The sequence below is a fragment of the Bacillus rossius genome, chromosome 1 (assembly GCF_032445375.1).
Source record: "Bacillus rossius redtenbacheri isolate Brsri chromosome 1, Brsri_v3, whole genome shotgun sequence".
Classification (NCBI taxonomy): domain Eukaryota; kingdom Metazoa; phylum Arthropoda; class Insecta; order Phasmatodea; family Bacillidae; genus Bacillus; species Bacillus rossius.
The window spans coordinates 54,292,259-54,304,720 of NC_086330.1; the positions used below are offsets into that span (position 1 = coordinate 54,292,259).

At 36.4% G+C, this 12,462-nt stretch overlaps 1 protein-coding gene across 1 annotated transcript in view; it reads left to right on the forward strand.

Moving 5' to 3' along the window:
• The first annotated feature begins 801 nt into the window (after positions 1-801).
• The window catches only part of LOC134536153 (FMRFamide receptor), a 289,995-nt gene continuing 278,334 nt past the window's right edge, over positions 802-12,462 (forward strand). The window contains exon 1 of the mRNA XM_063375781.1: positions 802-883. The gene's annotated coding sequence lies outside the window, so the exon portion shown is untranslated. The remainder of the gene's footprint in view (positions 884-12,462) is intronic.

Here is a 12,462-nt window from a genome sequence, read left to right on the forward strand (position 1 = left end):
GCTTCTTTCTGCTGGTTTTGCCTGTAAGTGTTAGCTTACTACTTTATAGCAGTCTAATATTCATATTCGCTACGCTTATTTTATTACTAAAAATATGTGTATTAATTACTATGATTTATTTTAGTACTCATGATGCCTTTAACACTGCAATTAATCTGTTTTAACTCATGACATCACTACCACTTTAATGTTTCATCTTATAATATAAACACAAACAGTCTTATATTATTAATAACCTTAAAATTAGTTTATACTTGCTCGTTTATTCTTAGATTCTTTATTTTACAATTTATATCATGTTGATTACGATGAATGTCTATATTCTGAATTTAATGAGTTATTAATAATATGAGATAATTCATTACTAAATTACTTAGTAATTAGATAGTTAATCTCTCTCAATTGCAATCTTTTCGTGTGAATTATTGTATAGTTTTTAATAGATATTTCTTTCAAAATTTAAAATCACCAGGGGCGTACGCAAGGGAGTGAAGCGACATAAATCTATCTTTTGTACGAACGAATTTTAAATCAAACAACGAACAAAGTGGTTCTTTTCCTCTCTCCCCCCCCTCTCCAACCTTTTTCATAAAGAAATGAAATTCTGCGTACGCTCCTGTGTGATGGTACGCACAAATGTAAACTATCATCATCCTTATCACTGCTAGACTATTCTTAGATTCTTAGTTGGCTGTGCAAGCAGAAAGTACATCGATGTCAGCCTTATCTTCAGCAGTTGGCATGTTTATTCCCGTGGTACACATACTTCTCATGTTTTGGAACCACTCAGCCAACAGGAGCCAGTGCCTGGCGCTAGTCGCTTGCTCTGTCTCGTGAAGTACCAAGCTGCCCGTGGCTGGCTGCGTGAGGGAAGTTAAGTCCAGTGAGTCACTGCTCTGCTCTTCATGTATAGTTTGTGTCACGTAGCTTGTCCCAAACCTGACAGTTCTCAAGATTAGTACCAATGGCCTTCGTAACATTCTGCCACTGGTATTTCTTTGATATATGTCAAATTTGAGACAAGTTAGGTGACACAGTCTTTAATTGGCTTAAGGATACTTTACAGTTTCTAAATACACTTTTATTTTTTTATTTTTCAAAATGCGATGACATAAAATATGTATTGTAAAAATATTTTTTTTATGCATGGAGTTAGTAATTGTCAGAAGTTGGCATACTATGACGTAGTAAAAGTCACATTTACTTCACCATTGCCATATTTCAAAACTCAAAAACATATAAAATGGTGCTAGACTACTGCGACATTTTTCTAATTTTTCTGGTTAAAATACAATTAGAAATAAAAAATAAAATTAGTTAGGTTACTGCATTTTTTTTTCCCGATTATTTCTTTATTATCCAACACAAGTTTGCTCCATAAAAATTATAGTCTATGTTATGACTCTACTTAAAGTCGACATTTCTTGAAAGTATTGCGAATTGTCTACTATACTATTGCTACTGTGTTTTCTGTCAACAGCGTTTATAATCAACTGAATGTAGTTGTCAGTGTTTGAAACTTAATGTGATGGGTTCAGAAGTTACACTTGGGAAATGGGCACCACTGGTGCTACCCTTGGAAATTGTCATATCTGAGACAAAGTGACATGGCACGGACCATTTAAAGAAATTTGGTCGTTATATTCATGCCATCTCGAACCTCAGACCATCAGAGTCCAAGTGAGGGAACGTAGTAATAAGTCACTATACTTGCATCCTGTAGAACGTGGGCTCGAATTCCGGTTCATGATATTATTAAATCGTTTTGCATATACTTATTGAGAGCAGAATTATTTACCCTGAGTAAATGAGTCATATTCACTAATTATAAGTTCGGTTTATGAATTTCCAAAACTAAATGACGCTTAGGAAAAAAAAATTTTTTTGTCTCAAAAACATTTCTTCACAAATTTCCAAAGTTAGCCAAAAATAAATTAATTTTTAACAAATCGGAAAAAGTCAAGCCTAGTATAAAAATAATAAAATAATATTTATAGCACGATGCATCCTTAGTGGGGTGCCACTCTAAATATGTTTTACTCTTCGATGAGAAGGACCTTGATGACTGTTATCGCTGAGTTTCACTTTCATAAGTTTATGGTCTTGGGTTCATTCCCAACAGCCCGGTATGACCTAAACTAACGACCACCCCTTATACCAAGCCATAAATTACTCCCATAAGTGTAACGTTGTAGCCGCCATATTGGATGCCTCCATGTCGGATTATCTTGACTTCTGCACGAGTTTTGGCTCTCCCGTTGCCTCAAGCCTTTGTGCGAGTTTACCTTTTGTAGCGAAGACTCGTGGTTAATTCACCCCTCCGTGAGTGGCGTCAGATTTGGCCCTCATTTGAGTGGTAGCGGGAATGAGGATGAAATTTATCACCCTGTGGGGGAATACACTGCCAAACGGCAACTATTGATACGTTTACCTGCTGTGAAAAATCATTATATACTGAATAAGTCTGTACTCGACCGAAAAATTTCAGCTGCATGTCTATCATGACAAAATATGTTGAAAAAATTGAATAAAACTTATGGTTTAGAGTGTTTGCCGAGGCTGGTATGCACCTTTGAAGAAGGCGCTGAACAACATTTATTTTGTAAATGGAGAAAGTATTTAATATAGAACATTCAGCGTCTGGATTATGTTTAAATGAACAGAGTTCTACAACTACCGCGAATTTTGTCTCTGTAGCAAAATATTTTTATTTAAATAATTGGGGTAACGCCTTTATTTTCCACGTGTTTTCCAATGTTATCCACGTTACTGTCATTCATGATTGCGTCGTTTAAATGGATGCATTTACTCTACAGTACGCAATTTCATTTGATTCTGTCGTATGAACATCGTTCGTTCTGCCTCTATTTTTGCGTACATATCAACTAAAAACTGTTGAAATAAATTACGGGCATTAATAATATTATTGTATTCCTCGTTGTCTCTAACCATTATGCTAAATGCATAAAAAAATTTTGAAGTGATCTTTTTATTTGTTTCTGCGTCTCTTTTTGGCTTTATTTGTTCCAAATTTAAATGATAACCGTCTTCTCCTCGTATAAAAAATACCACCGACAATTATTTCAATGAAATAATTTTGCGACAGCGACAAAATTCGTGGTGGTTGTAGAAATACATTTAATTAAGCAGATTCCAGACGGTCGGTGTATTTTATTAAATATTTTCAATAAAAATGTTGCTGTGCCACAACTTCAAAGACGTATGCCAGTATTGGAATGCACTTAAGACCACAAGCTGTTATAAATTTTCAACTCATTTTGTTGTGATGGACCTGAAGCTGAAGTTCTTTGGTCGAATTCAGACTCACCCTGCAGATGCGCTGTCCATCGATCCCTTGCCGTGTGCACGACTACTGTGCCTCTCCTCCAACAAACATCTGCTGTTCAGTGTGCTGATCTCCGTAGCGCAGTTAGATCCACGAAAAGTAGAGACGTAGGTGCGAAACATGAAAACCTTCATTTCCTTCCTTTGTGAAGAGTTCGATCACCAAGCCAGCTGCAAAAAGAGAAATAATGTATTCCGGGAATGTTGAGAAATCACTTCCACTGACTAAGTTGGGTTTCCGCTTCAATCATACGGTATACTGTGATACTTGTTGTAGTTTTTATGATACTGAATTCTCAATATTGTTGGATCAAAAAGAAAACGTTAAAATTCAAAAGAACAAAAAACTGAATATAACGACTTTGTTTGCGTGGAAAGAATAATTTACACAGATTATTAAGATAGAAAAGATTGAGTTTGTTCACTAAAGTAAAAGTTACATTACAAATTTATTTTCTGTGTTTTAGATTTCGAAGCATGCGCAAACAATTAGGTGGAATCTCAGATCTGACAAATTGCCACGTTTAGTTGCCGTTCATGGCTGAAACAACTAATACACAGTTTTGTACATACTTTAGAAAATATCTCCTTTTGTGATTTACTGTCAATAAAAAGTATAAATTAAGAGGAAATTTTTATATTTTGAATCAAAATGGGTAGTTCGGAGGTATGATTGGAATTCTTGGTACGAAAAATTTCTCCCTCATATTATCTTTTGTAATAAAGTGACCCTAAAGGGAGTTCGGTTACAAATGTTTTAGTAGTTATAAGTTAGGAAGTAATATGAACGTTACTCAAATTTTCAAGACCAGTTTGTGATGAGGCAGACCCAATGCACTGATGTTTTTTAAAAACTAAACTGGATAGTAGAATATTTTAAAATGCAGTAGTATATAAAAGTAAGTCCGACGGCAGAGTTCAGTGTGTGAATTGTGTCCGCCATCTTGGATTAAGACGTCACAGCGACCATACGGTTACGTAACCTTGACCTTCGACCTTAATATTGACCTTAACCTTCAAAAATTACCAAAAATGGCCAAAAATTACTCATAATTCCTAATATATGTTTTCCAAAATTCGCCAAAATACCCAAAATATAAAGTTTAAAAAAAAAAATCTACCAGAAATATTTTTAAAAAAAAACTTATTTCAAGGGAAAAATTATCGTTTTGAGGGAAATTTTTCCATTTTACTCCTCAAAAATGTAAACGTCTTGAAAATTTCCCAAAGCGGCTTAAATTCCCCATGGACAAGCCGCCCTAAGCCGCCGAGGTCATGATCTCGACCATTAGGATGTCACGGCCACCATTTTGAATTTTGACATCACCGTTACAATTTTCGTACCGGCCACCATCTTGGAAATTCGTATTTTTATGCAAGAAATTGGTGAAAAATTTTAAAAGTTATAAAAAACTTTATACAACAATTTTTTTAATTGAAAATGTGCCAAAATTTAAAAATTAGTCATCACATCCGCCATCTTTAAAATCTATAATTATTAACAAAAACTTTGAAAACATTTTAAAACTTGTAAAAAATTGATTTATAAATTTGTAAAAGAATATAATTAAAACACACATCATAGAGTCCTCAGGTCGAATTCGGTGAGAGATAAAAATGGCGATAAAACCTTCCTCAAAAGAAGTCGTCAGACTCACCTCCCACCATCAATGCCAAGGTAGATTTATCGAGAGAGAGCTACTATGACGTCGCACCCGCCATGTTGTTTTCGTCTACTGGAGACCGCCATATTGTTTTCGTCTGCCAGAGGGTTCTATAGCCATGTTAGTTTGATTTTCATTTAGTTTAATTTTTTTTTGTGGTTCCGTGATTTTGATGTAGGAAAACGTGCATTGGTTTACTCCGTGTGCTCCTGATTATTCCTGTCATTATTTTGTAGGTTTTTATCCGCTTGCTCCTGATTATTTCTAGCGATATTGCTGATGGTTCTCTCCATGTTCTCTTGATTATTACTGTCAATATTCTGTTGGTTTCTCCGTGTGGTCCTGGTTATTCCTGTAAATATTTATTTATTGTTGTTTTTTTTCGTAAGACTACTGCTGTTATTCTCAGAGAGATTCTGGTTATTCCCGAGAATATATGTTTGGTACTGGGACAAGCAATTTTTTCAGTGTCTCGTTTAGTTATTGAATATCTGTTACGAAATCAACACTGCAATATTTTCATCAGATGGAATTCATACCAAAAACATCCATTACTCAGTCAGATAACATGCCTTGAGACAGTTGAGAAGCACTATCATGCAAGACGAACTTCATTTTCCTTGATGTCTAGCGAAGCCTTCCTTCTTTTGCGACCGTGAGTAAACATAACGCATCTCACAGAAAAAAAATAATATTTCACTCAACACAACACGTGACGCCATCTGTTACCAGAAATAGGAACTACTTGCAGCCAGTTTCTTGCAAGACATAAATTAACTCTGTTTGTCAAAATATTAAAAATTCTATCTAAGTAATGGTTCCAATTTAAAACCCTCAATAAACATCTGCTACTAGTCTCAGTAATTAATATGGATCCCTGTTCGAGGTCTGCCGCTGTATCGAAAGGTCACAGGTGTAAGTTCTGCAGCAAGGAATTTATCTTGAGAAAGAATGGTAGACTATGCGATAAGAATGACTATGTTAAAAATACGCTACACAAAATGATAACTTAAGTTCGTGGTAGCAAGACAATTACACAAGAGAGAGCTTAAAAAGACATGGCAAAACTTGTAACGCTAAGCCTACTTACTTACTAAGCCAAGATAGAGGACAAATATGGAGCTACTATTCTAAAGGAGGCTTTCTACATTACATCAAAAGTTTTCCTTGTCTTGAACAAGATTATGTTTATAGCTCTCCTGATCTCGACAAAGAACTTAAATTGAAGGACGTTGGTGATTTATGGAAGGCTGAAGACAATGGAAGTATCATTACCATGAAAAGTGAGAATAAATTCAAGCTGAATTAAGTAGATCATCCGTACTTTGTCAAAATGATGGGCATTTGAAAAGGATGCTTTAAGACGATGAAGAAGCTTCAACGTCAACGATTTCGAATTCTTACAATAATCTTTGTGAATATTCTGTATTCTACGATGATGGTGACAGTGACTCTGAGGATGTGACAAGACCAAAGACAGTGATGAAGTACCTAAAGTTGGCAAGATCGAAAAATGTGAAGCCCTGAGACCGAAACGATGGAAACGGCGTGATAAAATAAATTATTCTGATCAAGCTTACGATTAACACTGGGTCGAAAGTGATCTTAAAAATATTAATAACAGATATTTCAGGAAGATTTCGATAGCAGAAGAGATTAACATTTTGGTTGATCGCCTGAGACTGTTGGTGGCATAGGTTCGATTAGGTAACTATTCGCACATTGACAATGTAGCCTTCAATCTTAAAGACATGAGGGAAGCTGGCTACAAATAATATCACTTGTTTTACTTTTATTTGAATAATATTGAAAAACTAAATCAAATATTTATATTTTAAAAAAAAATTTTTAATTATTTATAATGAAGCCTCAATTTACGTAATACAGCTAGCTTTCTTTTTTATTGTTCTTCTAAATGTGCTTCCTTTTCGTTGATTTAGCTTCCAATTGTGCTTTCTTCTCGTTGATTATGCTTCCAAATGTTTAATTTTTTTATTGTACTTCATTTTCGTTGATTGTCTTTCAATTATGCTTCCTTTTCATTGACTGTGCTTCATTTTCGTTGATTGAAATTCCGATTGTGCTTCCTTTTTTTTTGTGCATTCTTCTCGTTTATTGTGCTTTTAATTTTGCTTCCTTTTCGTTGAATGTGCTTCCAATTGTGCTTCCTTTCGTTTACTGTGCTTCCAAGTGTGCTTTTCTTTTTATTGTTATTAAAGTTGTGCTTCCTTTTCATTGATTAAGAATCGTTAAGTCTGCACTCAGGACATGATTGGTCCCGTGGTTCGAAGATACTTGGTGTAAACGCCTGACATTGAACATGGTTTGTTTAAAATTTATTTTTTGAGTATCATCAAAAAATATATCTTGGTTCGGAGACGCTTGGTCTATATATCTGACATTGAACAAGACCTGGTTGGAATATATTCCAAGTATCGAAAAATTATACTTCCATGGGAGGCACATCGGCAACATTTGTGTTTCGTCGGACATGTATCTTGTATAGAGTATTTTATTCGTTGAGAGAATGATTAATAAACTCCATTAACGTAATAGGAAACAGAATTTAATATTTATTTTAAGCTTTCGTTACTCATGTAGTTGACCAAGATTCTAACCAAGGACGGATATCGATTGAATCAATGTTACATTATTAAAATATTTTTAGAATTTTTTTCCGAATTTATAGTTTATTATTATTTCAATTTTTCAATATGGCAGCCAGTATGTCATCATCGGCTTATTGGTGTTTGGTAGTAGATTAATGTAAGCCTATTTTACGACTTTCCACAATATTTTATTGAATGAGAATTTTTGTACCTAAAATTACCTTTTTTGGATCGATCAAGTATCGAACCAAGGACAGTAATCAATTGAATAAATCATAATTTGAATAAGTAATTTTTTTGACGAATTTGGGAATTTTTCCCAAATTTCTAGCTTATATAAATACAGTTATCCAATATGGCTGCCAAAATGTCAAGATGACGGGCGCCGTGGTACTAAATAATTACTGCACTCTAGTGTGTGAAAATTAAACTAACATGGCGGTAGCGTCCTATAGCAGACGAAATCAAGATGGAGGCTTTAAGCATATAATTCAAGATGGCGGGTATTACGTCATACTATCTGGCGATATATCTACCTTGACATAAGTGGTGAGAGGTTAGTTTGTCATTGGCTTCTGTGGAAGCTCTCGCCCGGTTCTAACCGAGGATGTCATGACATAAGTATGTTTTTAATTAAAATTTTATCAAAATTCGATAAATTATTTTGTTAATTTATAAACCAACTTTTTTCAATTTTTTTCTGATAATATAACGGATATTAAAGATAGCGGAAGTGACGTCATAATTACAAAATGTGGAATTTTTATTAAAATTTAATCATTTAATTTTTTTTTATTTTTCCGACTTTTTAGCAAAAAATTCGGATATCATAGCTGGCGGCCGTAACGAAAATATGCAACGGTGAAGTCATAATTCAAAATGGTGGCCGTGACATTCTAATATTTGAGGTCATGACCTCGGCGGCTTAGGGTGGTTTTCCCATGGGGAATTTAAGCCGCTTTAAGGAATTTTCAAGTCGTTGACATTTTTCAGGACTAAAACGAGAATTCTTCCCTAAAAACGAGAATTGTTTCCTTGAACTAGGGAAATTTTTGTTTTTCTGATTTTTTGAGAATTTTTGGTGGATGTTTTTTTTTCTTAAAACTTAAAATTTTTGCGTACTTTGGGAAACGTTTGAGGAACACTGAGTCATTATTAGCAATTTTTGGCAAATTTTGAAGGTCAAGGTCAATTTAAAAGTCAAAGGTTAAGTTTAAGTTCATCCAATACGGCCGCCGTGATGTCAGAATCCAATATTGTGGACACAGTCCACAATCCACACAATCCTCACTCTGAAACCTGCCGCTGGACCTACTATTGTATACTACTAATAGCAATTTGAAAAAATAAAGCCGATATTATAATAGTCCGACACTTGTGTCCATATTTCAATCACGAGACCTGCAGCCAATAAGAATGCCCCAGAAATGTCCACCCATCCGTCCGTCAGTTGTTTGCCAAGCTTAAACTTTCGGCGGAAGGATAAAAATTATAACCTCCAACATTTTTGTAGGCTATTGCCTGCCAATCCTTATTATCTTGAAAGGAGGGTTTGAATAATTATTCATTTAGCTGCTCTCAAGAACACTTGTCGATGTTACTCTTGAGCTGCGTGATTGGGCCGACTGGGCCAGGAGGAGACGCGCTATTGGCTAATGTTTGCACCCCTACCACGACGAGAAGCACCTCTGGTGCGGAGCGGCTGATGATTGAAAGTGGCCGGCCAAGGGGAATGGGAAAGAAGCGACGGCCGAGCAATCATCCAGGGCCATCGTCATCGACTTAAAGTGGCCGTTAACATCCGAGGCAGGAAATGCCCTGTTACGGAACTCCAGGGGAGCGCAAGATAGACCCCCGGGGTCGTTTGATTGCGCAGCTGGGCTCTTCATTACGCCGCGATCTCACGCCAGACTTGGGGTCCACGTGTGTGGACAGAGTGCAACGCCGCAAACACACCGCCCTCACATATTTTCGTCTTAAAATATAATCCTTTCGTTTTTAATGAACTTTCAACTATTTTACACATTCATTCGGGTTTCAAATCATTTTCTAACCAACTACAACGTAATCTACACTGTTAATTGTTTTCCACTTTGTTGAAAGATCTAGCAAAGTTTGGCTACTCGCCACTGACAGAACTTCTTTGCAGTGACGGCACCACGGGGTTTGAGTAGTCGGATCACTCACCGATCCGCGTTCGATTCTCCCAGCCAGGGAACCAGTAAGAAACGTGGCTGACGTTGCCGCGAGCCGATTTTTTTTCCCTCGGGGAACTCATGTTCCTCACACATCCCGCTCATTATTTCCGTCATATCCTACATTATCTTATTTTAAGTTTATGCACCGGCGCTTCTCTACGACATTTTGCAGGCGAGACACTGTCGCACATCTCATTCATTATACACGACCTTCCTCGGGGATACGCCAGTGCCGCGCCTCGAATAAAAAAAAATTAACTTTTGAAATTCAAAATCGATAGCACTTACATAACCGGGGAGAAATATATAGCCTACCAAATACGTGTTATTGGATTCAGAAGTTACAAACGCTTTTAAAATCAGATAGTGAATAGGGCATCAAAAATGCACTCGCCGTTGCCTGGAGACGAAGAATGCGTTATCAATAATTACAACAGCCGTTTCAATTATTACTACCGGGAAAATGTAACTTAAAATCAGTAAAACTATAAATTAAAAATGAACTATCATTAATTTAGAAGAAAAAAACCTCTTCGAGGTGTGAATGGACCCCCTCTGGAAAATCTACTGAATTTCACGGCTCCCGGTCAAATTTTGTCGCGCTAGACGAACTACAATCAGACGAACTCCCTCCTCTATTAATATAGATCGATATATAGATTAGGGTCACATTAATAGCATTCTAGTTGCGACCACCGGGAACTGGTTCTCTAAACATGCTACCACCTATTCTAGGATTGAACATGGGATTTTACTTTTCTTTTATCGAAATTCCAGACTCCACTATCGGCGGAATAAAACCTGGGGAAACCTGGCGCTTATAAAGGTGGCAATACGTATATCTACTTAGAACAAGTGAATCTGAGGCCGTACTAGGATTACCAAAATAAAATTACAGCAAACTTCATGTTTGAATTCAAGTGAACCTGTATTTAGAATTTTATTTTTCACCGTTGTTCCGAGACTACAGCCGAAGTTTTACGACAGCTCGTTGCGTCCGTTTGTCATCCACCTGTCCGTCATCCACCTGTCCGTCATCCATCCCGTCTTTTCGCCATCCATCCGTCCGTTAGCTAGCCTAGCGATTTACAACGTTGTGCACATTCGTCACAATACTTTTTTTTCGTTTCAGTTCTGCCTGCTGACGAAAGAAATTAAATTTGTGACATATTTTGTCTCGCAAAGATAATTAGTTTGACGAACATGTGAGCTAACAACTTTTAATAAATTACAATTTTTTTCAATTTTATAATTATTTATTAACTTCTGAGTAACCGAATGTAATTTATCACACTTTATCATTTTCTGTTTAAAAAAATTAGACTTAATTTTTTTTTCCGAACTGAAGTTATAAACATGTCGTGAAAGCATCTAAACAAATGAATAATCTTGAAAACCTTATTTTAGAGTACTAAAACTTAGCTGGGAATACTATGTAAAAATTTTTAGATTATAATTTTATCCTTCAGTCCGTCCTAAGTTAAGGGCTCCGCCTACCCGGGCACACATACGGTGCGCAGAGCTTCAGGAAAAACAACGCGATTTCAAAACTACTCAGGATATCCGAGTGAGGTGTGTTTACGAAAAGCATTTAAGAGTTCACTGCGGGCACAAAAATACTGTTGATTTCGGATTAAGTTTTTAAACCGTATTTTTAGAAGAGTTAAAATGGCTAAAATGCATATTTTCAGAGTAATTTTTAGGCGTAAAATAACCGGTAAATATTCTTGAAAGCACTTAAGGGACTTGAATTACACATTTATCTTCATTTCTCTGCCATGTAATGTTACGGTCACCGCTCAAATTTCACAGTTATCCTGTGACGACGAGAAGACTGCGCGCCAGTTCAGAGCCTTGCTCTTAGAGGCTATACCGCGCTAGAAGCACCAGCGAGCGACACGCTTATCATTCCGCCTCACTAACACACATACACCTCTGACGAGGCGGGCCCCTTTAAGCTTTGGCAAACCTTTTACCGGAGATCGGGTGGATTTTTGTGAAGCAACCGGATTGGCTGCATGTCACGTGATTGACGGACGGATGACGGATGGACACACTTTTTTGATTATTGATCCAGTTCAATTTACGCTTTGTGAGCCAGAGTATTCGTGCAAGACAAAGCACTGGCTTCTCGAAGATGACTTATGACTTGGTGAGCGAATTATAGATATTTATTAAGGCCTTAACACACTACTAAACCATCCGAATCCAATGTTCGTTCACAATAAGCACACACAGGTAAAAAAATCAACACACACACATACAATCTGCACTGCTCTAAACATGGAGTTAGGAATTGTCAGGAGACAGCACGCTGTGACTTAGGTGAAGCTACATCTTTACGTCACCCTCACCATAGTGTTCCATCCAAAACATTGCGAATATTGTGCTTGACTGCGTCTGATGCAGGTTAATGAGTATGAAATAGAATCTGCGTCGTTAAAAACAGTGACTACCATAGTATACAGTGTTTTGAAACTGTTTTCACAACGCAAACACTACACACTTCAGCCAATGTTTTCGGCGTCTAACCAACATGGCATACAGACCATTATATTAAAGAAGAAAAATCGGCTTCACCCAATTTACTATGTAATCATGCAGACGTGACCATATCATGGCTATAAATTACATTTAATTTAATGA